The 26,811-nt window shown below is 49.1% G+C and overlaps 1 protein-coding gene and 1 non-coding gene across 2 annotated transcripts in view; both read left to right on the forward strand.

Moving 5' to 3' along the window:
• Positions 1-26,811, forward strand: part of LOC142289777 (calcium/calmodulin-dependent protein kinase type 1D-like) — a 138,251-nt gene that overhangs the window by 17,194 nt on the left and 94,246 nt on the right. The window lies entirely within an intron of this gene.
• Positions 5,914-5,985, forward strand: TRNAP-AGG (transfer RNA proline (anticodon AGG)). The gene has a single exon. It is a non-coding gene; the product is annotated as a tRNA-Pro (tRNA).

Raw genomic sequence — 26,811 nt, forward strand, 5'->3', positions numbered from 1 at the left:
CAAATGCCAGGACCATATCTTAAAACTGTTTCAGCTGCGGGATCGGACTATATACATCTCAGAAGACATTGGGGTATATATGGGATATATACATTTCAAGAGACACTAGGACTAGAACACATACACTGATGAGAAAAAGGGTAACAATGTTTTGAACTAGCAAAAGGGTAACAATGTTTTGAACTTTTGACTTTCAACTCAATATCTCACCATCTACTACAGTTTCAAATGTGAAACTACCTTTATTTTATAGTCAATCATCTTGGCTATCTCATACATAAATTTGACTTGCAACTATTTAGCTTAAGATTAGTTATGCAGATTCTTGCCAGGTCACTGCATTGTTATTGTTTTGCTCCTGGTGGTGGAACAATCTTTTTCTTCTTGTATACTACAAATTACAACCAGTTCTCACATTCTCTAATAGCATAGTGCGTTACTAGGTTGATCCCCAAGCGAAAGATCACTGGTTCAAATCAAGGTCCAGCTATGAGAAGGATTTCCCAAAAAAAAAGAAACAGTATCATCAAGCTCATCGATGGTGGTCTTTCAGCCAAGAGAATTGTGAAACTGCCTCATGCTAGTGTAGCGCCCCTGAAGACATCAGGGTGCTACAAGGTTCTGCATCCCCAAAAGATGCAGGGCCTACCCCCTAGGGACCCGGAGACCCAGTGCCTGTAACACCAAAAACCCAGGTAATCCCAGTTTTTCCCCAACATTCCTCCATACAATGGTATATAGCTAGGGTCGAGACCAATGGATGGCCGCCTAGAGATGAAGCCAGACCAGTCCACTAGTTGACCAGGTGGGAGGGGCAGACTGTGGAGAGTAGTCAGTGAGTTGACAGCAGTAGAAGAGTGAAGGTGGAGGTGAAGCAACGTCCTGACTCAGGTTAACGGTAACCTGGTAGCCAGGAGAGTAGTTGCCGGTGGAGTACGGTGGAATACTCCCGGAATTACGCACCGACGGGGTACAGGACCCTAGGACAGGAAAGGGCTTCAAACCAACCTGTTCAACACCTACACAGCGAGGGGACCATCAGGGACCTCGCTGACCCTAAAAATCTGAAGACAGTAGCAAAGGGAGAACCAGGGACAGGATCAGAGACTCCAACGACACAGGGTTCACGCTACCGTCAGGCAGACAGAAGTGGAGAAACCACCGGACGAGGAAACCCAGTTGCTCTACGCCACGGGGACCCATTTACCAGAGACAGGTGCAGGGGAAGAAGGTACCATTGTACTAAACTGGCACTGGGACGAAGGGGTCCGGAAGGTGTAACCAACCAGCCTCGGGTAACCTGTTACTTTCTACAAGCAGTGAGTAAAAACCAGTTGCACTATACCTTTGTGTGGACTACCTTCTTCTGACGCCCATCACAACACCCATCCTCTGGGGCCAGGCCCTGCTTGCAGAAGGCCTACCATCCAGGCTGCAATTACCACCAGCCCCAGTAATGATATTCTGCAGCGGCGGTTCCATATATATATAGCCGCAACACCGCAAGTGGCGTCACGTATAAACACTAACTTAAATCCCCTGTAAATACACCCCATTACAAAAAAGGGCCCAGGGCACGGAACCAGGCAACGGCCATTACCGTGACATTCCCAATAGAGACTCTGCCCGGGACAGAGTACCCCATATCCCTGGGTGTGACAACCCTCTTTTCCTGGTGTCACGAACAGGATTAAACTGGACCCATTCAAACTGGATGACGGATGCCTTAAAGACTGTGTTTTGTGTATTGTACTTTATTGTTTGAAAAAGCGCCACCATTTTGCTGTGATAAATAACTTTGCCACAGCAGACCAAAAGACGCCAAAAAGAAAGGCCTGCCCCCTGGGAGTATCCGGAATGTAAAACGAAGCCGTAAGCAGGGAGCCTGGAGGCCCTGCACCAGAATGCCTCCAGGACTGTATCCAGGAACATGTCTGCTTCAGGGGATCGTGCCAGTGCACCAGGTCAACCAGGGACCTGGACCGTGGAATGGCTAGAGGCAGAGGTCCAGCGGCTGTGCTGGACTCTGCGAGTGGAACACCTGCAGCGAGTCAAGGAGTGGAAGGCGGAGATGATGGAGGTGGTGGCAGCCATGTGGGCTCAAGAGAGTGGAATTCCGCTTGACAAGGCTGCACTGATCCAGACACCGTGATTCGTCCTCGACCAGGCCGTGTCGCCGCCAGAGCCAGAGAGACCAGAAGTGGTCGTGTGCCGCCCTCGCGACAGCCGACGGGGTGCTCGGACCTGGATCCGCAGTGGTTCGAGGGGTCTCGGACCACCGTGGAATGGCTAGAGGCAGAGGTCCAGCGGCTGTGCTGGACTCTGCGAGTGGAACACCTGCAGCGAGTCAAGGAGTGGAAGGTGGAGATGATGGAGGTGGTGGCAGCCATGCGGGCTCAAGAGAGTGGAGTTCTGCTTGACAAGGCTGCACTGATCCAGACACCGTGATTCGTCCTCAACCAGGCCGTGTCGCCGCCAGAGCCAGAGAGACCAGAAGTGGTCGTGTGCCGACCTCGCGACGACCCGGATCCGCAGTGGCTCGAGGGGTCTCGGACCCGAGGCGGGGTCGCGCGGCCGCTCGAAAATCAAAAAGGGGAAGAAACGATGGATTGGATAGTGTTCGTGACGCCACCGACGGGTCATGGTATATGGGATACCACCGCTGCTGCATTTAGGAGAAAGGGAGAGCGCCCGGGAGCGATGGGATGGCAGCTGATGATGTTAACCCCTCCGTGGGCAGGGGAAGGTGTCCCGGGGCTCGATGATGGCAGGCTGGGGACCCGTTGGAAGCAAAGGCGCACAACATACTCACACAGTCCCGAGATTCTGACACTGACACCGGGTAAACCAAAGTCTTGAACACCCTGTAGCTTTAGTTCGAACACGCTGGGTCCGTGCCCTTTTGCCATTGCTGGTTGGTCTGAAGCCTTGTCCCTTGGCACTGTGTTTACACTTGGTGGATCCCTTTTGCCTAAAACTACTCTGGTCCCGCTCACCTGCGTGGCTAACAGGCTGAGATTGCTCTCAGGGTTCACGCTTGGGATTTTCTGGATGGTTTTGGGAAGTCCTATCCCCCTCATTGCGCTAGTACCCCAATTTCGGAACGGGTGGAGAACAGTTCATGAAGATTTCGTCCTGGTCGGGTGAATTACTGGGCTGCATAAAGCTACTTCCCAGCCTGGGGTCCGCGTACCCCGTTGTGCCCTGGCCCCTGTCCGGTTGTAGCACAAGGCTGCTGAACTGCCCTCCGTGGCAGTACCGTACCCCTTGCCACTACCCCCTGCGACCGGGGTTCCAGCTCCTTCCAGGCCAGGCCAACGTCTGGCACCTGGGACGGGTACAGGAGCCCAGCTCCGCAGCATGACCTTTGCTGTCACTGCTCACTGACACTCTCTGACTACAACTGACACTTCTGGCCCTCCTTCTACCATCCCTCCATCTGGGCGGCCTTATTCCCCTCAGGCTGCCCAATGGGTGATTGGTGGGAGTGGTGCAGAGTGTTACTCAGGATTTGTATTTACCTGTTCTTAGCAACACCAAAGGGACAGGACCCACCATAACCAAGGAGGAGCAAGTACCATGCAGAAGGGCAAATTGCACGGCACCCTTGTGATGACCTGATAGGCCAGGGCATCACAGTGGCATCTCCTTCTCCGCTGGAAAAGGGCAAAGTGGCACCAGCTTCCCCTGCCAGACCAGAAGCGGTCGCATCACCTTCTCCGCTGGAGAAGGAGCAAGCACCCTCTGATCCAGTGGCGGCAGCCCAGGCGATGATGTCATCGGGAGCCGCGGAGCAGGCCACCGCCAGTGCTGACAACTGTCCCCAGGTACTGTACCCAGTCGCTGTCAGGGACCCGGCAGCGAGCTACCCTGAACCAGGTAGCGGGAAGTCAGCAGTTGTCACCTGGGAGTGGGCACGGGTTGAAGAGGACACCCATGGAGGCTGCCAGGCTATGATCACCCAGTTGGCCCGGGAGCAGAAGCAGCTGGAGGCGCGGTGGCCACAGGCAGAGGCCAAAGACCTCCAGGAGAAGCAGCGTCTGTGACTCGCCACCTACCAGGCAACAGCCACCACCGTGACATTCCCAATAGAGACTCTTCCTGGAACCGACTACCCCATATCCCTGGGCGCAACATTAGTGCCATGACACGTAATACTCCTGCTCATATCACCCCCTTTCAGCCCTTTGAAAATAAAAGTTAAAACATGTTAAAAAATACACATATTTGGTATCGCCACGTTCATAAATGCTCGATCTATCAAAATATAAAATCAAATAATCTAATCAGTAAGCGTGGTGATAAAAAAATTCCAAATGCCAAAATTAAATTTTTTTGGTCATTGCATTTTAAAAATTTTTTGCAATGACCAAAAAAATTTAATTTTGGCGTTTGGAATTTTTTTATCACCACGCTTACTGATTAGATTATTTGATTTTATATTTTGATAGATCGGGCATTTATGAACGTGGCGATACCAAATATGTATCAGGCAATCAAAACATAGTATCCACATAAAAATGGAATAATTAAAAACGTCAGCTCTAGATGCAAAAAATAAGCCATCACTGAGTCCCAGATCCTAAAACCTGAGAACACTACGGATCTCGGAAAATGGTGACAAAAGCGACACTCTTTTTTTGGACAAATTTCAGAATTTTTTTCACCCCTTAAGGCTGCTTTACACGCTGCAATTAATCGTGCGATCGCATTTGCGATCACACCCGCCCTCATCGTCTGTGCTGCATGGGCAATTTGTTGCCCGTGTCACACAATGTTGTAACCCCCCGTCACACACACTTACCTTCCAAACGACCTCGCTGTGGGAGGCGAACATCCACTTCTTGAAGGGGGAGGGACGTTCGGCGTCATAGCAACGTCACACAGCGGCTGGCCAATAGAAGCGGTGGGGCAGAGATGAGAGGGACATAAACATCCCGCCCACCTCCTTCCTTCCGCAATGCCAGCGGGACGCAGGTAAGCTGTGTTCATCGTTCCCGGGGTGTCATACGGAGCGATATGAGCTACCTCGGGAACAATGAACAACCTGACGTTCGATTTTTTGAAAATGAGAGATGTGTCAACGAGCAACAATAAGGTGAGTATTTTTGCTCGATCATACTCACTCGTAGCTGTCACAGGCTACGATATGTCAAATGATGCTGCATGTGCGTCACTTACGACGTGACCCCGACGACATATCGTTTGATATATCGTAGCATGTAAAGCCCGCTTTAGATTAAAGTAAAAGTATACGTTTGGTATCTACGGACTCTTACCGATTTGAGGCGTCATACCAACACTCCAGTTTTACCATATAATGAACCCAAAAACTATCTTGTAATTGCATTCTTTTGCAATTTCACCGCACTTGGAATTTTTTTTTCTATTTTCCAGAAAACTATTTGATAAAACGATTTCTTTCAAAAGTACAACTCGTCCTGCACAAGACAAGCCCTCATATGACAATATTGTCGGAAAAATAAAAAACGTTATGGCTCTCGGAAGAAGGGGAGGAAAAAATTAAAATGAAAAACGAAAAATTGCCCAGGGGTGAAGGAGTTAAGATATTTAAATCATTAGTTATATTTATTATAGTTTTAAAAAAAAACAAACAAACAAGCCTTGAACTTTTAATTAAAACATGGAAATCAATTGTTGTGAAGACCCCTTAAAATTGGTAATCAGATGTTTAGCTTACAGATAACGTTTGCTGCATCAGGTTTTGTAAGAGGGGCATATACAGTTAATATTCATGGAATAGAACATTTCTGTACTCACACTGTAAGTCAGGGAATGAACAGCTGGAGAAGTCATTTCATCAGTACATGCAGGAGTGAAATTTGATCTGACCTCTACTTCAGTGTGGATGTGGCACTTCTACATATAATCTGGAGACAGATGTTAACAGCTGGCTCGTTGGTCTAGGGGTATGATTCTCGCTTAGGGTGCGAGAGGTCCCGGGTTCAAATCCCGGACGAGCCCTTCTTTTATTTGGAATTTTTATGAATTAATTCGTACATTTACATAATTATCTATTCTCAGAACTTTAGTATGAAATATCCAGCTTAAATATATTATGTGTAAAATGCAAATAGAAGCAATCCGTATTTGAAAAGAGCTGGTTGAGTATCATTATACATTAGTTTTTTTATACACAAAAAACACTAGTGCCTACCAAGGGGGGTAAACAAATCCGTGATGTTAGCTGCTGGCAGACCAATGGGACCTGTGTGCTGACCCGGGGGAAATTGTAATGAATACAGAGTGAAAACAATTGTATTGCTGCACATATTGAATATGCAAATGACTAAAACACAATTACCTATATACTAACGTGCTAGTAATATACAAGAGATAAAACCAATACATCAGCAGCTGTTAGACATATGAATAGACACTATACAATAAAGTTAGTGCAACAAATAAGGTGCAGTAGATTGAGAAATATCCCATTTAGCTACAAGAATGGACAACCTGATAGCTATAGTTAGTCAATGGGTGGAGTCTCCCAAAGGAAAATGCTAACATGCCAATAAGTGGACACAACAAAGCATAAAAAGCATCTTCTCCAAGAAAAATGTGAAGATCCACTTACTCCAAGTGCTCTGTGTGGACACACCAATATACCAAACTAAATAGTGTACCATACACCATCAGTGATAGTATAGCGGACAATCAGCAGTATACACCAAATACAAAAATAGCAGCAATAAGGTTATACAAAGTGCTTAGTGCAATGTTAGGTGCTGTTGAAAATATAAACAGTAGTGGTATTAAATTATAAAGTACATTCAAAGTGCTGGAGGTGTGCCGCCCCTGTACCAGCAGCCGGGCTGCTCGGATCCGGATCTGCAGTGTGGCTCGAGGGATTCTACCGGACCCGGGGGTCACTTCAAATAAAGGGGACGTATTTGTACGGGATTTGCCGTATACTGTCTGTGACGCCACCCACGGTGTATGGTGAAGTGTAGCACCACCGCTGCTGTTGTGGGGCACCCCAGGGGCGATGGAATGGCAGCTTGATGTTAACCCCTCCGTGGGTAGGGATGGATGCCCCGGGGCCCAATGTCTCTGTGTTGAGGGTGATGATTGCAGGGGCCGGCGCACCCGGTCAGACCGGGGATTATTAGTTTACTCACACTTAAAGAATTCAGACAAGTCCACTTGTAAACCAAGGTGATGGTGGCCGGCCGCCGCGGCCGGTGTATTCGGGTCCCACACCCGGGCTAGTGGTCTGTATCACTTCCCTCTGCACTTTTGTAAGTTCTCTTTAGGCTCTCCGGTTTGGAACACGGAAGCCCACTCCCAGAACTACTGGTCGGAGCCGTGCCCGCTGACGCTGGCTCTTGGGATCTACCGGGCCCTGGCAGATGCCCTATCCCCCGCGGTGAGCTGTTGTCTGCTTTTGAGACTTTTGGTGGGACAAGACTTGTAATCCTGCCCTCAATTGGTTAATTAGCTAGGCCGTTGGTTCCGGTCCTGGCTTCAGGGTCCAAGTACCCCCTCTGTGCACAGTTCCCTGTCCCGGTCCACGTCGGATCTCCGGCAGCCATCTTCCTGTCTCCTGCAGACACGGACCACCATCTGCCACCTAGCCAGCATGCCGAGGCTCCAACCCCGACGACCTTGCTCTCTGAACTTGAGCTCCCACTCCTCTCTCTCCACTTGAACTTCAGACTGCACTCTCCGCTTAACTAAACTTAACTCAACTGCGGTTTCTCCCTCTCCGAGTTCTCCAGACCCCTAGGTGGGCGTTTCTCATCCGCCTAGTCCGGCCCACTGGTGTGTCTGTCCTACCCTAAGGGGGGTGGCTAGGATTTCAGGTCGGCTGCTGTAACTCTTTGTGGGAAGGTGTTGTGCGGGGGCCTAAACTGTGTGACTACCTGGTGTGCCAGGGCATCACATAAATATGTCCATTTGTTACCAGATGCAGGATAAGATGATCAAAGCATGTGCCGCCCACCCCGATGCGCGTTTCAGTGTCACTTTCTTCAGGGTATCACCTTATCTTTCTTGTTTAATGCCTTGTATATCCGATTCCACATGGTCTTTTTTACCTACCCTTACAACCCATGCACTAATAACAATTTTTTTATCCAGTGAGATACTGATAGATATCATGTACCCCATAGTGTTTTCACATTTCTGATTATGTGCACACACAGGAATCTTTCTCAGGTGTATGTACAAACTTGGTAGTTGAGGTGCCGTGTTTGGGACGTGAGCTGGTTTCTCAAGATCAGGACAGTTCTCTTAATTGCAATAGAATTGTAAATTGAATATTTTTTGCACTTTATTCTTTATATTAAAACAACTGTTTTCTTGATGGACAACTTCTGTAAATACAGCAACCTCTATTAGACAAATGAGAGAGTCCTTATTTAGGATAAGAGGTATAGCTAAATGCTAGTAAGACAGCTACCGCCGTGATTACAGTAATGGGGAGATCTCCCTCTGATGTGGGTGAAAGGGAAGGCTTCAGACCAGACTCATATTTAGCTAAGGTTACGAAAACTGGAGAAATTCTGCAAAATCAAAACCTCACCAAATACTGATTGTGGGAATGTAGCCTACGAAGTCAGTAGAGTAGAGGCCAGAAAGAGATGGTTGATGATTATTATGGAAGGACCTGTTTTCCCTACACAATTTGAGAGTGGAACAATTAGATAATCCTGAGGGAACATGCATGTCATACCAAACACTAAAATTAGGGAATTGAGAGGGAGTTTTCCCACAAGAATACTTTAAGAAGTCTCAGATCGAAAAGGAGTGTCTCATGAGAAGACTAAAGAGAATTTGTCAGTATGATCAACTATCCTAAGCTGTCTACATAGACATGCCTGTCATATATAGATGAATAAAATGATACCTTGATATCTGCAATTCTATGTCTTATTCCAGAAAAAGCCATGTTTTCTTAATATGCAAATGATCTGTTAAGATTTTTTGGCCTGGATACATCTCCTAGGGAATCTGCTTCCGGAGCTTATTTTAAATGAAAGGGGGTGTTACTAGTGTGAGACATGTAAATCAGGAGTGCAGACTGTCAGTCGTTACCTGCCTCACTCTCATAACAACCCTTTAGTTAGAAAGGTTTGGAGGCAGACTCTCTGAGTTATCTATGTTTGGTCCAAAGATCTTAATAGCTCATTTACATATAAGAAAAATGTGGATATCTCTTAAATAAGACATTGGATAACAGATATCAAGGTAGCATTTTCTTCAACTTTCTATACCCTACATGCCCCTACAGATAGCTTAGGATGGTTGATCCTATTGAAAAAAGTCCTTTTAAGTATTTGTGTCCTGTGTTGATCGGGATCCAAAAGTACAAATATATAAGAACAGGGCCATAATTGGCACTCATGCTGCCCTAGACACTTTGACATGATAAGTTGTCACGCCTCTTACTGGTAAATCAGACTAAGGATATGTGCACACATCTCTTTCAGGCGGCTCTGCTTCATAAAAACCTGCTAAATAACATGTAAAAGACTGGATATGTGCCCTGCAATGTAAAAATGACTCACTGATCATATATTCAGTCTTTTGAGCTTTTTTTTAACCCACTTCAGGTTTCCAAAGATGTCAAACGGTTGAATGAAGTGACCCAACCATCCTCAGTCGACTTCCGCTTGTAAAGGTTGCTTTACACGCTGCAACATTGCTAGCGATGTCGTGCGCGATAGCACCCGCCCCCGTCGATCGTGCGACATTTGGTGATCGCTGCTGTAGCGAACATTATCGCTACAGCAGCATCACACGCACATACCTTGTCAGCGACGTCGCTGTGACTGCCGAACAATCCCTCCCTCAAGTGATGTCACAGCGACATCACTGCGGTGTCACTAAGCGGCGGTCCAATAGAACCGGAGGTGCGGAGATGAGCAGGACGTTTCATCCCGCCCACCTCCTTCCTTCCGCATTGCCGGTGGACGTAGGTAAGGAGATGTTCGGCGTTCCTGCGGTGTCACACATAGCGATGTGTGATGCTGCAGGAACGACGAACAACATCGTACCTGTGGCAGCAGCGATATTAAGGAAAGGAGCGATGTGTCAATGATCACCGTTTTTGAATGATTTTGCGATCGTTGATCGTCACTCCTTGGTGTCACATGCTGCGATGTCGCTACCGGCGCCGGATGTGCGTCACTAACGACGTGACCCCGACGATATATCGGTAGCGATGTTGCAGCATTAAGTTGCTTACAAGTTTATTTAATACAATTTAATTTAAAAACAGTCCCCAAAAGATGTCAAAAAAGATGACTGAAAAGAAGCAAAATAAAGTAGCTTTATCACAAAAGACACAAGTGTGTCCTGAAGAGTCTTCTGCAAGAGAAACCCAATGAATTTGCAGATGTCAGTAGTTAAGCCTTCCCATACACATCAGATTCGGCTTAGGCTAGTTTCACACTTGCGCTATTTTGACACAAACGGAATCCGTCACTAATGTAGTACAGTTCATTTATTTACAGTGGAAGCGCGTTACTATGGCGCGTGTGTGTGTCATGCAGTACCCGCTTGCGTCCACATGATGTCGCGCTTCCACTGTAAATAAATGAACTGTACTACATTAGTGACGGATTCCGTTTGTGTCAAAATAGCGCAAGTGTGAGTGGGTCCTTACATTCTAATGTGTATGGAGGCCTCTGACTGATGTCCAGGGAGATAAGGATGCAGCATGTCAGATTTAGGACTGAAGATCCTTATAGTCTCTGAATGATAAGCCTCCAGAGATATCGGGCAGCGGCTGTGTTATAGAGTACACAGGAGAGCTCGGCAAAATGAGCAATCCGGTATATGGGAGTGGCAAGATAGCTGCTGGCCAAATAGTTAAACACTTGTTCAGCTGACAAAGATTGCCTAATTCACATGGGTGCATTATCAACCTGGAATAATGAACCTATAATGATCAAGTACCATGTTGTGACGAATCCCCCCTGTGCATCTTAGAAGCAATAGGTGATTGTTTCCTGCACTATAAATTCCGGGTATGCTGAGCTGTTGTATGCTGATTCCCCTTTCATTGGACTCATAGCGTATAATTCCAACAAAAGTGCCCCCCAACACTGTACATTTCCTCCACAGTACTCTCCACACGCACAGTATGATGACCTGACTGTATTCATCTACACTAGCAAAGTATGGTGGCCCCAACAAAGTATAATCCACAACTGTGACCCCCACACAACCTTCCATGCATTATAAATGGCTTACATACAGTACACCGTGTGCAGAATTATTAGGCAAGTTGCATTTTAGAGGATTTTTTTTATTATTGATCAACAACTATGTTCTCAATCAACCCAAAACACTCATAAATATCAAAGCTTAATATTTTTGGAAGTTGGAGTGGGGTTTTTTTTTTTTAGATTTGGCTATTAGGAGGATATCTGTTTGTGCAGGTAACTATCACTGTGCAGAATTATTAGACAACTTAATAAAAACCAAATATATTCCCATCTCACTTGTTTTTTTTCACCAGGTAAACCAATATAACTGCACAAAATTTAGAAATAAACATTTCTGACATGCAAAAACAAAACTCAAAAAAAATGAGTGACCAATATAGCCACATTTCTTTATGATGACACTCAGCAGCCTACCATCCATAGACTATGTCAGTTGCTTGATCTGTTTAGGATCAACATTGCGTGCAGCAGCCACCACAGCCACCACAGCCTCCCAGACACTGTTCCGAGAGGTGTACTGTTTTCCCTCCCTGTAGAGCTCACATTTTATGAGGGACTACAGGATGTCTATGGGGTTCAGATCAGGTGAACAAGGGGGCCATATCATTATTTTATAATCTTTTAGACCTTTACTGGCCAGCCACGCTGTGGAGTGGTTGGATGCATGTGATGGAGCATTGTCATGCATGAAAATCATGTTTTTCTTGAACGATACCGACTTCTTCCTGTACCACTGCTTGAAGAAGTTGTCTTCCAGAAACTGGTAGTAGGTCTGGGAGTTGAGCTTCACTCCATCCTCAACCCGAAAAGGTCCCACAAGTTCATCTTTGATGATACCAGCCCATACCAGTACCCTACCTTCACCTTGCTGGCGTCTGAGTCGGAATGAAGCTCTCTGCCCTTTACTGATCCAGCCTCTGGCCCATCCAGCTGGCCCATCAGGAGTCACTCTCATTTTATCAGTCCATAAAATCCTTGAAAAATCAGTCTTAAGATATTTCTTGGCCCAGTCTTGACATTTTATCTTATGTCTCTGTGATACCCTGGCAAAACCAGGTAGTCACACAATAGGCCCCCACACAACAACATCCCTCACCTAGGTCACACACAGCCGACCTGAAACCCTAGTCACCCCTCCTCAGGGCAAGACAGGCACATCAGTGAGCGGGACCAGGCGCTTAGGGAACGCCCACCTAGGGGTCTAGACAGCCTGTGGCGGGAAAGAAAGCAGATTGAGTTTGTAGTTCAAGTTGAGAGGAGTGTGGGCTGGAACTAGGTGTAGCTCCAGCAGAGGAGAAGTTCAAGTTGAACGGTACTAGGGTTGGAGCCCTGGTGCCTTGGCTAGGTGGCAGACGGTGGTCTCAATCAGCAGGAGACGGGTAGACCGCTCGGTAGATCCGAGGAGGAGGACCGGAGCAGGGTTGGAGCCTGCCGGTACCAACACTGGAGACCCGACCGGAAACCGTGCACAGAGGGGGTACTCGGACTCTGAAGCCAGGACAGGAACCAACGGCCTAGCTAATCAACCGATTGAGGGCAGGATTACAGGTCCTGTCCCAACCAAAGTCCCAAAAGCAGACAACTACCCACAGATAGGGATAGGGCAACTGCCAGGGCCCATAGATCCCACGGGTCAGCGTCAGCGGGCACGGCTCCTCAGGCACACAGAAAGCCGGGAGCGGACTCCCGTGTTCCATACCGGGAAGTCCAAACACACAACTACAGCCAGTGCAGAGAGACAGCGACCACCAGCCCGGGTGGGGGACCAGAGTACAACCGGCCGCGGCGACCATCCACCAGCACCTTGGTTTACCAAAAGACTCGTGTGATTCATTTGCTTATATATTATATTATAACAGCCTCCACATAGCCCTCTAATTAGTATAATGGTCTTTACATAGCCTTCCAAATATTATAATGGACCGGCATAGCATTTCATATAGTATGATGGGCCTCACATTGCCTTTCATATAGTACAATGCACCACCCATAGTCCTCTATATAGTTTAATGCACTCTTCATAGTCCTCCATATAATATAATGCACCCTCCATGGTCTGCCATATAAAATTTAAGACCCATTATATTAAAATGCACCCTGTAGTCCTCCATACAGTCTATTGAACACTCCATAGTCTTTAATAAAGCATAATGCACCCCCAATAATCCTCTATATAATATAATGCACAGTCCATACTCCATGTAGAATTCACCCCCATTGTCCTCCATATAGTATAATGTACTCCATAGTCCTTCATATAGTATCATGCACCCCGTAGCCCTACATATAGTATAATGCACTTCCAAATATAATGCAAAACCCAGTGTCCTCCATGTAGTATAATGCACCTCCATATATAACGTACAGTCCATAGTCCTCCATATAGTATAATGCACTCCATAGTCCTTCACGTAGTATCATGCACAGCCCATAGACCTTCATATAGTATAATGCACTTCCCATAGTCCTCCATATAGTATAATGCACAGCCTATAGTCATTATTATTATTATTATTATTTCATGGCGCTTTACAGGTAAAAATTCATTATAGGGACAAGTACAATAATCATAAACAATAAAAGGCATAGACAGGTACAGGAGGTGGAGGACCCTGCCCGCGAGGGTTCGCAATCTACAAGGGATGGGTGAGGATACAGTACATGAGGGTAGAGATCATCTATGTAGTATTATGGCTACCATGTACTCATTGATTTAAAAAAAAAAAAAAAATACTCCGTACGGTAGATAAGAGGTAAGGTTGGAGGAGCCAGGCAGAATGAATTCCATTGTCACACTTGATAGATAGTGATAATTGCTGCTTGATGAGAGAGATGAGGCCCTAGAGCAAATATGGTGTGGGCCATAAGTTGCAAACTGGAGACACCTAGAGGCCACGTCACACTAAGCAACATCGCTAGCAACATTGCTGCTAAGGAACAACTTTTGTGACGTAACAGCGATGTTGCTAGTGATGTCGCTGTGTGTGACATCCAGCAACAACCTGGCCCCTGCTGTGAGGTCGTTGGTTGTTGCTGAATGTCCTGGGCCATTTTTTAATTGTTGCTCTCCCGCTGTGAAGCACCGATAGAGCAACAACTAAATGTGCAGTGAGCAGGAGCGGGCTTCTGCGGACGCTGGTAACCACGGTAAACATCGGGTAACCAAGGTAAGGGCTTCTTGGTTACCCGATGTTTACCGTGGTTACCAGCGTCCGCAGAAGCCGGCTCCTGCTGCCTGCACACGTAGCAGAGTACACATCGGGTAATTAACCCGATGTGTACTGTGGCTAGCTGTGCAGGGAGCCAGCGCTAAGCGGTGTGCGCTGGTAACCAAGGTAAATATCGGGTTGGTTACCCTATATTTACCTTAGTTACCAAGCGCAGCATTGCTTCCACGTAGCGCTGCTGGCTGGGGGCTGGTCACTGGATGCTGATGAGATCTGCCTGTGTGACAGCTCACCAGCAACCCGTGTAGCGACGCTCCAGCGATCCCTGCCAGGTCAGGTTGCTGGTGGGATCGCTGGAGCATCGCTTAGTGTGACATCTCACCAGCAACCTCCTAGCAACTTACCAGCGATCCCTCTCAGGTTGTATCGCTGGTAAGTTGTTTAGTGTGACTGGGCCTTAAGGCCTTCTTCACACGTCCGGGTCTCCAATACGTGTTTGGTCCGTTTCCTCATGTGCTGGAGACACAAGCACACGTAGACCCATTAAAATCAATGGGTCTGCATTCATGTGCGTGTTTTGCCATAGACCGTGTGTCCGTATGGAGCATACATGTGCCCGTGTGCTCCACACGTAGACATGTCCGTTTTTCTCCGGCATTACAGGTGTCACATGGACCTCACACCGACCGCACGGATGTGATCCGTGTGACACGTGCCTGTGAAATAAAAAGAATTTCTATAGTTACTTTCTCCAGCACTGATGTCTCTGCCGCTGCTGTCACTTGCTTCCAACCCCCGCTCATTATGCTCATTGCATATTCACTACACTGCGGGCCGGAAGCAGCAGCAGCGGGGGTCGGCAGGGCGTGAGACCATAGATCAGCATCACGGACAGAAACGCTAGGGACAGGTAAGCAGAAAGTTCCTGTTCTCCATGTGTTACACGTGATAACATGTTCTCCATGTGATAACACATGGAGAACACACGTGCGCCATAAACACAGCACACGGAGCGCAATATGCACCTTTGACACATCCGTGAAAAACGAAACGTGCGTGATTTTCACGGACGTGTGAAAAGGGCCTAAGAGTGTGAGCAGAAGCAGGACCAAGTACTTGCCCAAGAGGTAAGAGGGCACAGAAGCTGAAAGTGTTAGAAGTTCAGAACAGATGACTGCTTGAGAAGTGTGTGCTCAAGGAGAGGAGAGCTGCACTACATGTAATAATTCAGCTAGATTTTGACTAGCAGGAGTTGATGCAACAGTGTAGGGCATGGAGCACCTAATTTAGAAGGTATTAGAAAGACTTTGACTGGGAAAATAATGGTAAACATACGGCTTGAGGCCATACTCTAGTGCCGGGAGATTCAGAAGTACTGTTGTGAGTATTTCTGTAACATCAATGAGACTTAGGCGGGCTTTACACGCTACAATATATCTAACGATGTGTCTGCGGGGTCACGTGGTAAGTGACGCACATCCGGCATCGTTAGTGATATTGTAGTGTGTGACACCTATGTGCGATTGCGATTGAACGAATAAACGTTGATCGCATGCACGTCGTTCAAAACTTAAAAATTGAACGTCGGGTTGTTCAATGTTCTCGAGGCAGCACACATTGCAGTGTGTGACACCCCGGGAATGATGAACTGCAGCTTACCTGCGTCCCACGGCTCCCGCCGGCAGTGCGGAAGGAAGGAGGTGGGCGGGATGTTTACATCCCGCTCATCTCCGCCCCTCCGCTTCTATTGGCCGGCTGCCATGTGACATCGCTGTGACGCCGAACGTCCCTCCCACTACAGGAAGTGGATGTTCGCCGCCCACATCGAGGTAGGTAAGTACGCGTGACGGCAATTAATTGTGCGACACGGTCAACAAATTGAACGTGCCGCACATACGATGGTGCGTGTCACATCGCATACGATATCGTATGCTTAATTGTATGGTATAAAACAGGCTTTAAAATCAGTAATCTTACAATTCATGAGTTGTAACTATTAAGCAGAAGAATCCGGTCCCGTGTCTATTCGTTTCTCGCTTGCTTTATCCCAGCAAACAGTCTGATGAAATTTAAACAGATGTAAAGGCCGCTTTACACACTGCGATATTGGTCCCGATATCGCTAGTGTGGGTACCCACCCCCATCTGTTGTGCGACACGGGCAAATCGCTGCCCGTGCCGCACAACATCGCCCAGACCCGTCACACATACTTACCTGCCCGGCGACGTCGCTGTGACCGGCGAACCGCCTCCTTTCTAAGGGTGCGGTCTGTGCGGCGTAACGTCACTGAGCGACCGCCCAATAGAAGTGGAGGGGCGGAGATGAGCGAGACGTAACATCCCGCCCACCTCCTTCCTTCCGCATAGCGGCCGGGAGGCAGGTAAGGAGAGCTTCCTCGTCCCTGCGGTGTCACACGGAGCGATGTGTGCTGCCGTAGGAACGAGGAACAACCTCGTTACTGCTGCAGTAACGATTTTTGAGAATGGACTCCCATGTCACCGATGAGCGATTTTGCCCGTTTTTGCAACGATGCAAAATCGCTCATCGGTGTCACACGCAACAACATTGCTAATGCGGCCGGATGTGCGTCACCAATTCCGTGACCCCAACGACTCAGCATTAGCGATATCGTAGCGTGTAAAGCCCCCTTAAGGCTAAAGTGTCTCCCTCTTGCCAAAGTCCACGATCCAAGGACCTGTGTGAAACCAGGTATAAGAAGTAAAGATTTCCAAAAATGTTGAGAGAACTATTATAAGAACTCTAAAAGATAAAACATTTTAAGCAAAAGGTAATGCATTGATTTTAGATTCAGATTTGATTGTTTGATTTGATTGTTCAATTTCAGTCTGCCGACTCACTTTCTGTCCTAAACGCTGCTTTCAAACCAGTCGATGGTGGAAAACATTGTTCTTTCATAATACAAATATTATTTCTACATAAAATACGTGTTCTGCTTGAAAAATGCAGACCAAATCTCCAACTGTTTTCATATTGCAAATAAAAGAGATAAAAATTATGGATAAGGATTGCCACCATAAATGTGGGATAGATAGTAATGTCACATAGACAGATGTCCATTTCGCATAACCTTTTCCTATGTCATAAGTTCCCTGAGAATGAGGTAGTCACAAGGGAGCCCACTGCCTGGACCACCAGTGATGAGCGACAATTGCTGGGTAAAGCTGTCAGCGTAGTCTTTTGTTATAGGGTAAATGAAGAATTGCAAGTGAACTATCAAAAGAGATGCCCTATAGTTGGAATCAAAGGCTGAGGTTCAATGAAGGCACCACTTATACCATAATGGGGCATATGAGGATAACTGTTTTGTCTTATCTGGTGAGGTGGATCCTCAAAGCACAGGGTCTAAATGAGCAATTCTTGAGGAACTCAGACAGGTAGAAGTAGTGTAGCAGGATGGCCGAGTTGCCGTGCAATAGTGTTGAAAAATAATCGGGTGCAAGAGAAGATGCTGCAATGGTGTAGCAGATCTGGAACAAAGTTGATTGGTGTAGCATAGCTGGAACAAAGTTGATTTGTGTAGCAGAACTGGAACAGAATTGAATGGTGTAGCAGAGCTTGAGCAGAGTTATTTGGTATAGCAGAGCTGCAACAGCGTTAATTGGTGTAACAGAGCTGGACAGAGTTAATTGGTGTAGCAAAACGGGAACAGAGTTGATTGGTGTAGCAGAGCTGGAACACAGTTGATTGGTGTAGCAGAGCCAGAACAGAGTTGATTGGTGTAGCAGATCTGGAAGAGTTGATTTGTGTAGCAGAGCTGGAACAGAGTTGATTGGTGTAGCAGATCTGGAACAGAGTTGATTGGTATACCAGATCTGGAACAGAGTTGATTGGTATACCAGATCTGGAACAGAGTTGATTGGTGTACCAGATCTGGAAAAGAGTTGATTGGTGTAGCAGAGCTGGAACAGAGTTGATTGGTGTAGCAGAGCTGGGACAGAGTTGTATGGTGTAGCAGAGGTGGAACAGAGTTGTATGGTGGAGGAGAGCTGGAACAGAGTTCATTGGTGTAGCAGAGCTGGAACAGAGTTCATTGGTGTAGCAGAGCTTAAACAACTATGAATGGCACACTAGTGTCTTAGCAGTGGTGGCAGTTTTAGCGGGGTCCTGAGCGAGGTGTAAATGACCCACGAGGACGATGTAATTGGTGCTTGGCAGCATGGCATGCAGGACAGGAGAGAGGAGCAGACAGAGGGGACACAATGCAGCTCTCAGTTTTGGAAGTAGGACAGGTGAAACATTTTTTTACAAACTAAATACAGTAGTTCTCAGTGATAGCAATATAGCAACAGCAAACCCACAAACCCAGAGAAGTCTGCTAATATTGCTTCTTCCTAAATATGATAAATCAACAAAAGCACTTCAGCACTAATGAAAACATATATCACAATAATATTTAAGAGAGAAAAAAGTGGAGTGATTAAAAATATAATTAGAAGTATCCTCTTGAAGGAGTGTAAAAATCTGACTGTGCGGGGATCTATTTTCCTTCTCCGGGACATTCGGGGATTGTATAATTAGCTGTGATGCGGTTCATACACTGAAAGATGAGAAAAGTAGCTTATGAGTTGCCATGTAAACAATAGGGTAATTAAAAAATAATTAATTTGTTACTGATGACACTTATATATTCATGATGCCAAAAAAACAACATGAAGCCGCTAGCAACATGTAACCGTTACGGAAGAGTGTCGAGATTTGTGTGGGAGGATAAAGGATTGTGAGTGTTTTATGCAAGTGCTAGGCAAAAACCCTTTTCTATTATACATTCATGTGTTATATATAAGTGTATTATTAAAGTACTTATTGGACTTATGGATCATGAGTCATTGCATAGAGACACAAAATCTATAGTCCTTCTTTACTTACCAGGGTATGCATTATAAAGTGCTGCCCTCTGCTTACCATTTTCATGGCCAGCAAGAATTTGTATGTTGTGTGCTATAGGTGCAAGGGTTTCCAAGTGTTCATTAAAGCATTAAAGCACCACTCTAGTGTTGTGGTTTCTTTGTTTGTTTGTTTGTCTAAGGGGTACTTTGCACACTGTGAGATCGCTACTGCGATATCGTCGGGGTCAAATCGAAAGTGACGCACATCCGGCGCCGGTAATGACGTCACAACGTGTAAAGCCTAGATGCGCCGATAAAGGATCGCAAAAGCGTCGTAAATCGGTGATAATGTTCGCTACGGCAGCTATCACAAGATATCGCATGTGCGACAGGGGTGGGTACTATCGCGCTCAGCATCGCAAGCATCGGCTAGCGATGTCGCAGCGTGCAAAGTACCCCTAAGTCCTCTACCTATACTGAGCCTCTGACATCTTCACCCTCAATGGCCACCGCTCCCATCTTGTGACCTGCCGCATTGCTCCAGTTTCTCATGAAGAGCACTGTAGGTCACATCTCAATACAAGTCTATAACAGCCTCGCTCTGGCTTTCATAGACTTGTATTGAAAGCTTGTAACGTACCTCCTGATTTCAAACAAGTCTGAAGTTGCAGTCACAACATGGCACTGTGAGACCATAGTGACACTAAAAGAAGGTGAAAACAACAGAGGGTGAGTATATTACTAGGGTCAGGGAGATTAGATTAAAAGTACCACTATGGCGCTAAAAACAAAAAGCTGGAGTGGTGCTTTAAAGGGTGCATTTCTTCCATGCAGTTCTCTGAAGTCGGAAGGGGGAGCTTTTATATATACTACCAGAATGCTAGACTTGAACAATAACACCAGAGGACCAATGACTTCCTGACGAGCCAGGATTGGGTTGTACCCCTACACAAGAATAACATGCCACTTTGGGGCCAATTTATTAAAAATGGCGTTTCACACACTAGCCTAAATGAAGACCTCGCTAGCGTACAATGCCCCTGTCGCGGGCGGGGAGGAGGGTGTCAGCACACCGCGCTCACCCCTTCTGCTCGGGTCCGGCAGCTGCTCAGTGGTGGCTCGAGCGGTGGGCCGGATCCCGGGGTGTCTCGAGCGACACTCCTCGCCCGTGAGTGAAAGGGGGTGTTTGTTGGGTGAAGGGATTGTTATAGTTCGTGACGCCACCCACGGTTGTGGTGATTGCACCACCGCTGCTCAGTGTGGGGGTCCCGGGGATGGTGATGCGGAGCAGCCAGGTGTTGTGTTGCCCCTCCGTGGGTAGGGGTTGGTGATCCCGGGGTCCGGTGATGAGATGTAAAGTGTAGGGCCTGGAGGGCGCAGGGACGCGGGGGCAGCGCTGTGCCTTGCGGCACTATGGTACTCACTCAGCCTGACACACGGACACAGTTTGTACGGTAAACCAACGGCTGGTAGGACGGTCCCACAGACGGCTGCACCTGCACTCCCGGTAGGTGACGGTGATGTCCCTCTTCCTTGCACCTGTGTTGACTGATGGTAGCGGTGGATTCCCTCCGGTTACCCGCTCCCCGGCTGCAATCTGGGCCGGAGGAGCTCTACACTTTGCCCGCAGGCGCTGGCCCTGAGAAACTTGTGCCGTGGCGGTGGCGGTGTCTCTCCAATACGGGTTGGGCTGTTGCCTTCAATCGGGACTTGGTTGTTGGGGGATCTGCGTCCCCGTCACTGACGGATTTGGCAAATCTGGCGACTCCTAGCCTTGCCGGGGTCCGAGAGGCCCCTGCCCTGGTGCTGACTGTCCTTCGGAACACTGCTCCAGACCACCGGGCACACAGCCAACGGGGTCCTTCCAGGAACTTCCAAACGGTCCCCCTCCAGACAGTCACCGCCGTTGCTGACCTTGCTGTTCTGGCCCTCACAAAGCTGGACCCTTCAGGCTGTCTTTCTCTTCTGTCACTTTACTTGCTTTCCTCCTTTACTACTTTCCTTCCTTCACTTTCACTTAGTTGTTTACTTTTGCCCTGTCTAGACTACTCCTCCACTCCTTCCACTTCCTCCTCCCTGACTAGACTGCCTGGTTTCTTCCTGCCTCCAGAGCTGTGAGCTCCTTGGTGGGCGGAGCCAACCGCCTGGCCCACCCCCTGGTGTGCATCATCAACCTCTGGAGGAAGGCAACAAGGATTTGTGGTTAGATGTGATGTGCCTACCTGGAGCGTGGGGTGTGGTGGTGTTGTGACCTGTGTCCCCTGGCTTGCCCAGGGCGACACATTCCCCCTTAGCAAAATGCAGACCGTCCGCGGGCTGCCGTCCTACACCGGTTTTATTTTTCTGTAAAAAGGGGTAACAAGGTTAAGCAAAACATAAATACATTTTTAATCAAAAACTCTTCCCAAGACGGGAGGCACATTTACTTAAACGTTGCAACGGTATACGGTCACGGTTTCCGCTCTCTCCCACCCAAGCAACCTGGCCCTGATGCTGCCCCTAAAACCCAGGCAGCACCCCTTGACCCACGGTCCAGCACAAGTTACCCGAGCGGGATCTGTCCTTCCTCTCCAGAGGGTAGCCACCGGTTCCTTTGGTGGCTGGGCCCTAGCCTGCTCTGCTCAGGGCCCTCCCTCCAACCTGCCTCTCCGGAGGCGGTATAGCAGAAACGGTAACGGTACCCAACATATTTACAAGCCACTTAACGTTTGTGGTGCCCTGCAAGTTCACAGGCTTGTCCATGGATAGTTCCCATGCAAAACTTAAACGGTCCCCACGGGGACAACGGTGCCGGCTCCAGCCGGTTACAAATCACAAAGCAAATCTGGTGAAGTACTCGGTATCATTTCACTTATCATTCTTTCAACAACTTTTTCAAAACTTTTTCAAACAAACTGCAACACTCTTACATTTGCGGACCCCTTTCATTCATAGAACGGTCTCCCTGTACCTAAGTGGGGGTCTACCTAGGTTGGAACGGGTGGACCTTCGGGGCCCGGTGTCAGTGGTGCTAGACAGTGGGGTAGAGGGAACAATCGGTTCCTCCTCCCTGCTATAGTGTGGAGCAGGCGGAGGTGCAGGGGGGCTGGGTACAGGTTCATCCCTGGGCACCGGCACTGGTTCTGGCTCACGGTTGACCGCTTCCACTACTTCTTCATCCACGGGTTGTGGGAACAGTATCACTGGAAGAATCACCGCGCCGTCCTGTGTAGGCCAGTCTGCTGGGAAGTCACCCATTACAGTGTGGATTACCTCTGCTGCCTTCTCCACTGGTGGAGGAACCGGTACTTCAGCCTCTGCCTTCAGCGCTGGGGGGCATTTTTTTAGATGGTCCCGGGAAACTGTGGCTAGGGTGTCCCCTTGGTCACGACTGATCTGGTAAGTCTTCCCGTCTCCCCATTCTGTGGGTTGTATGACATAAGGGACTTGCTCCCACTGATCATCTAGCTTGTGGGTTTTCCTCTTCCGTTTCAGCACCACATCCCCTGGCTGGAAAGGACCTGCGGGCGCCTTCTGGTTGAACCGGTGCTCCTGCTGCTCTCGACTTCGACTGAGGTTTTTCTCCACATACTCCTGGATTTGCTGGTACTGTGCCCTCCTCCGACTTTCCCACTCTGCCGTTGAGGGGAGTGCTTCCGGGGCTTCCAACCCCATCTCCAGATCCACCGGCAGGCGGCCAGGCCGAGCCCTCATCAGATACGCTGGGGTACACTTCGTCGAGCTGGACGGGATATTATTATACATGTCGACCAAGTCAGGTAGCTTTTCCGGCCACATGTTCCGTTCTTCCAGCGGTAGCGTCTTGAGGAGCCCCAGGACCAAGTGATTCATTTTCTCGCACATGCCGTTGGTTTGGGCGTGGTACGGAGTGGTCCGGATCTTCTTGCAGCCGTACAACTGGCAGAATTCGTGAAACACCTCTGCTTCAAAAGCCGGGCCTTGGTCAGTCAGCACCTTCTCGGGGTACCCATGGGGTCGGCAGAAATAAGCCTGGAACGCTCGAGCAGCGGTTCGACCAGTTAGGTACTTAATGGGGACTACCACCATAAATCTTGAGTAGTGGTCTACCATGGTCAATGCGTAGGTGTACCCACTTCGGCTAGGGGTGAGCTTGACATGGTCCAGGGCAACCAGCTCCAGCGGCTGATGGGTGACTATGGGATGTAACGGTGCCCTCTGGCTAGTCTCGTCCTTTCTCCTCAGTGTACAAGGACCACACTCTCGACACCAGGCTTCCACCGATTCACGCATCCCACTCCAATAGAACCGCTCCCTCAACAGCATCTCCAGCTTCTTCCACCCGAAGTGGCCAGCACCATCATGGTATGCCCGCAGGACAGTAGCGACCTCAGCTTGAAGAACGATCAACTGGCATATCTTCTCATGGGTCTTCGGGTTGATCAGCTCACGGTACAGCCTCCCTTGGTGTAGGTAAAGCCGTTTTCGTTCTTTCCACAAGCGTTGAGCTTCGGCTGGAGCGGCAGGGTCTATTCCCATAGCACCTTGTTCCACCAGAGTCTTGACAAGGCGGACAGCCGGCGCTTGGTCCTGGACGTCCTGCCACTCTTGACTGGGCCGCGGGTCCAGATCCACCCTTTGCTGACAGACTTGTACCCTCTCAGTAGGCAGCTGGTGAAACGCAGGCAACTCGATCTCCTCGAGGTCGTCATCCTCGCACCCCTCTTCTGACAAATGGGGCATCCGGGAGAGTGCATCAGCATTTATGTTGACACGACCAGCTCGGTACTTTATGGTGAAATCATAGTTGGCTAGTCGGGCTACCCACCGCTGCTCCAGCGCGCCCAACTTGGCCGTGTTCAGGTGAGTCAGCGGGTTGTTGTCCGTAAACGCTGTGAATTTGGCTGCCGCCAAGTAGTGGCGGAACCGCTCCGTGAGAGCCCACACCAACGCCAATAGCTCAAGCTTGAAGGAGCTATAGTTCTCAGGGTTCCTTTCGGTCGGCCGGAGTTTTCGGCTAGCGTAGGCAATCACCTTCTCCTTTCCATCCTGGACCTGGGATAGGACCGCTCCTAGCCCCACATTACTGGTGTCCGTGTGGAGGATGAACGGGCTCCCATAGTCAGGGTACGCCAGGACCTCTTCTCCGGTCAAGGCCGCCTTCAACTGGCAAAAGGACTCCTCATGCTTGTCCTCCCACGACAGTGGGGCCCCAATGGGTCTACCACCTTTGGTCTGTCCCACGAGGAGATCTTGCATGGGGGCAGCCATCTTCGTGTATCCCTTTATAAAGCGCCGATAGTACCCCACCAGACCCAGGAACTGCCTTACTTCCCTCACTGTAGTTGGTCTCGGCCAGCTCTGGATGGCAGTAATCTTCTCAGGGTCGGGGGCGACACCATCCGCACTCACCACATGCCCTAGATACTGCACTCTGGGTTTCAGCAGGTGGCATTTTGAGGGCTTCAACTTCATCCCATACTGGGCAAGGGACGCGAACACCTCGGCCAGGTGCTCCAGATGGGCTTCATACGTCTGGGAATAAACAATCACATCATCCAAATACAGCAGGACGGTCTCGAAGTTTAAATGTCCCAGACAGCACTCCATCAACCGTTAGAAGGTCCCAGGGGCATTGCACAGCCCAAACGGCATGCTATTGAATTCGCAGAGTCCCATCGGGGTGGTGAAGGCGGTCTTCTCCCGGTCTTCTGGGGCCACGGCCACTTGCCAGTATCCGCTGGTGAGGTCAAGGGTCGAGAAGTAGTTTGCGGTTCTCAGTGCAGCCAAGGACTCTTCAATACGAGGTAAGGGATAGGCATCTTTATGGGTTATCTGGTTGATCTTCCGGTAGTCCACACACATCCGCATGGTACCATCCTTCTTCTTGACCAGTACCAACGGAGCGGCCCAGGGACTACAGCTGTCCCGAATAACCCCTGCCCCCTTCATATTCCTCAACATATCTTTGGCACACTGGTAATGTGCAGGGGGAATAGGTCTATACCTCTCTTTGATAGGGGGATGTTCACCTGTGGGAATGTGGTGTTGAACCCCCTTGATCCGCCCAAAGTCTAGGGGGTGCTTACTGAAAACCTGTTCGTACTCCTGCACCACCCGGTGTACCCCGGCCCTGTGATGTGTAGGGGTATCATCAGTGCCTACATGTAGCTGTTGGTGCCACTCCTTTGTGTCCCCCTGGGGTGGGGAAGTGCTGGGGGTAGGTGGGAGTGTGGATGGACTGGCTTCCTGGATAGTGTGAGGGTCCAGGGTGAGCAGCTTGGCAATGGTGGCATACCGGGGGAGCCTGACTTCTTCCTCCCCACAGTTCAACACTCTCACGGGCACTCTCCCTTTCTTCACATCTACCACCCCTCGGGCGGCCACTACAGTGGGCCAGTGCTCGGAGGGCATGAGCTCCATCATCGCAGGGTAGTCACGCCCCTGAGGCCCTACTGCTGCCCTACACCAGATCATCATCTCACTCCTAGGGGGCACAGTCAATGGAGTAACATCCATCACTCTCACTCCACCAATCTCCCCTCCTGTTGAGCTTACATGCTGGCGGTACATCAGGGCGCGGATCTCACGCTGCACAGCCCTCTGCCGGCTCCCCGCCGCGGTGGCGGCTAGCTGTTGCAATAGGTTCAACACATCAGCCATGCAGTGTTCCATCACATTGGTTCCCAGCACTATTTTCGGGTTATGATCACTGGGTTCATTCATGATCACAATCATACCCTGGTGTTGCAGTTCAGCTTGCCCCACTGTCATAGCCACTTGTTTATACCCCACCTGGGTCAATGGAAGTCCATTAGCGGCAATCAAATTTATACTATCGTCTGGAGGCGCCAGCTCGTCTGTGGCCCAATACTGCCGATACAACGTGTACGGTATGGTAGTTACCTGTGATCCAGTGTCCAAGAGAGCCATCACTGGTATGCCGTCCACAGCCACGGGGATGATAGGGCGGGCCCCGACATATCGGTCTCGCCAGTCCGGGGGGCCACGGTGTTCTACTCCTGAGGATTGGCCCGGGGCCCCAGGGGTTGCTCGTTTAATGGGCACTGTCGGTAATAATGACCCGGCTTACGGCACTTGTAGCAGATTGGAGGTCTGCTCCGCGGGTTGTTAGCGCTTCTCCGCTGCATCCAGGGAACATCTTCGGGACTGTCAGCAAGCTGTATCTGCGCTGGAGGCTGAGATCTGGTCAGAGGTTGTAGCGCAGCAAGGATCTTGGCAAGGTCTCCGTCCAGGCGACGGACCTGGGCTGCCAGTTCTTCCACGGTGCTGCTCGGGGCTGCAGGTATTAAGGAGGTTGGTTTGGCTGGGGCCGCCACAACGGGAGCTGTCTCGACGGGCCACGGGACGGGTTCCAGGACTTCAGCAGCTGGGGGCTGTAGTGCCTTGATAGCCCGCTCCTTTAACACAGCAAAGTCCACATCAGGGTGTTCCAGGGCCCACAGCCGGAGTTGTTTACGATCCTCAGGGGACCTCATCCCCTGCACAAATTGCTCCACTAACATCTTGTTGCTATCCGCCTCATTAATAGAGTTCACCCGCTTCAGCGTGCGGAGGGCGGTCTGCAGACGTAGAGCATAGTCCCGAATGCTATCCCCAGCTCGTTGCCGGCACTGGTAA

This window comes from Anomaloglossus baeobatrachus, chromosome 2 (assembly GCF_048569485.1).
Source record: "Anomaloglossus baeobatrachus isolate aAnoBae1 chromosome 2, aAnoBae1.hap1, whole genome shotgun sequence".
In the NCBI taxonomy this organism is placed as follows: domain Eukaryota; kingdom Metazoa; phylum Chordata; class Amphibia; order Anura; family Aromobatidae; genus Anomaloglossus; species Anomaloglossus baeobatrachus.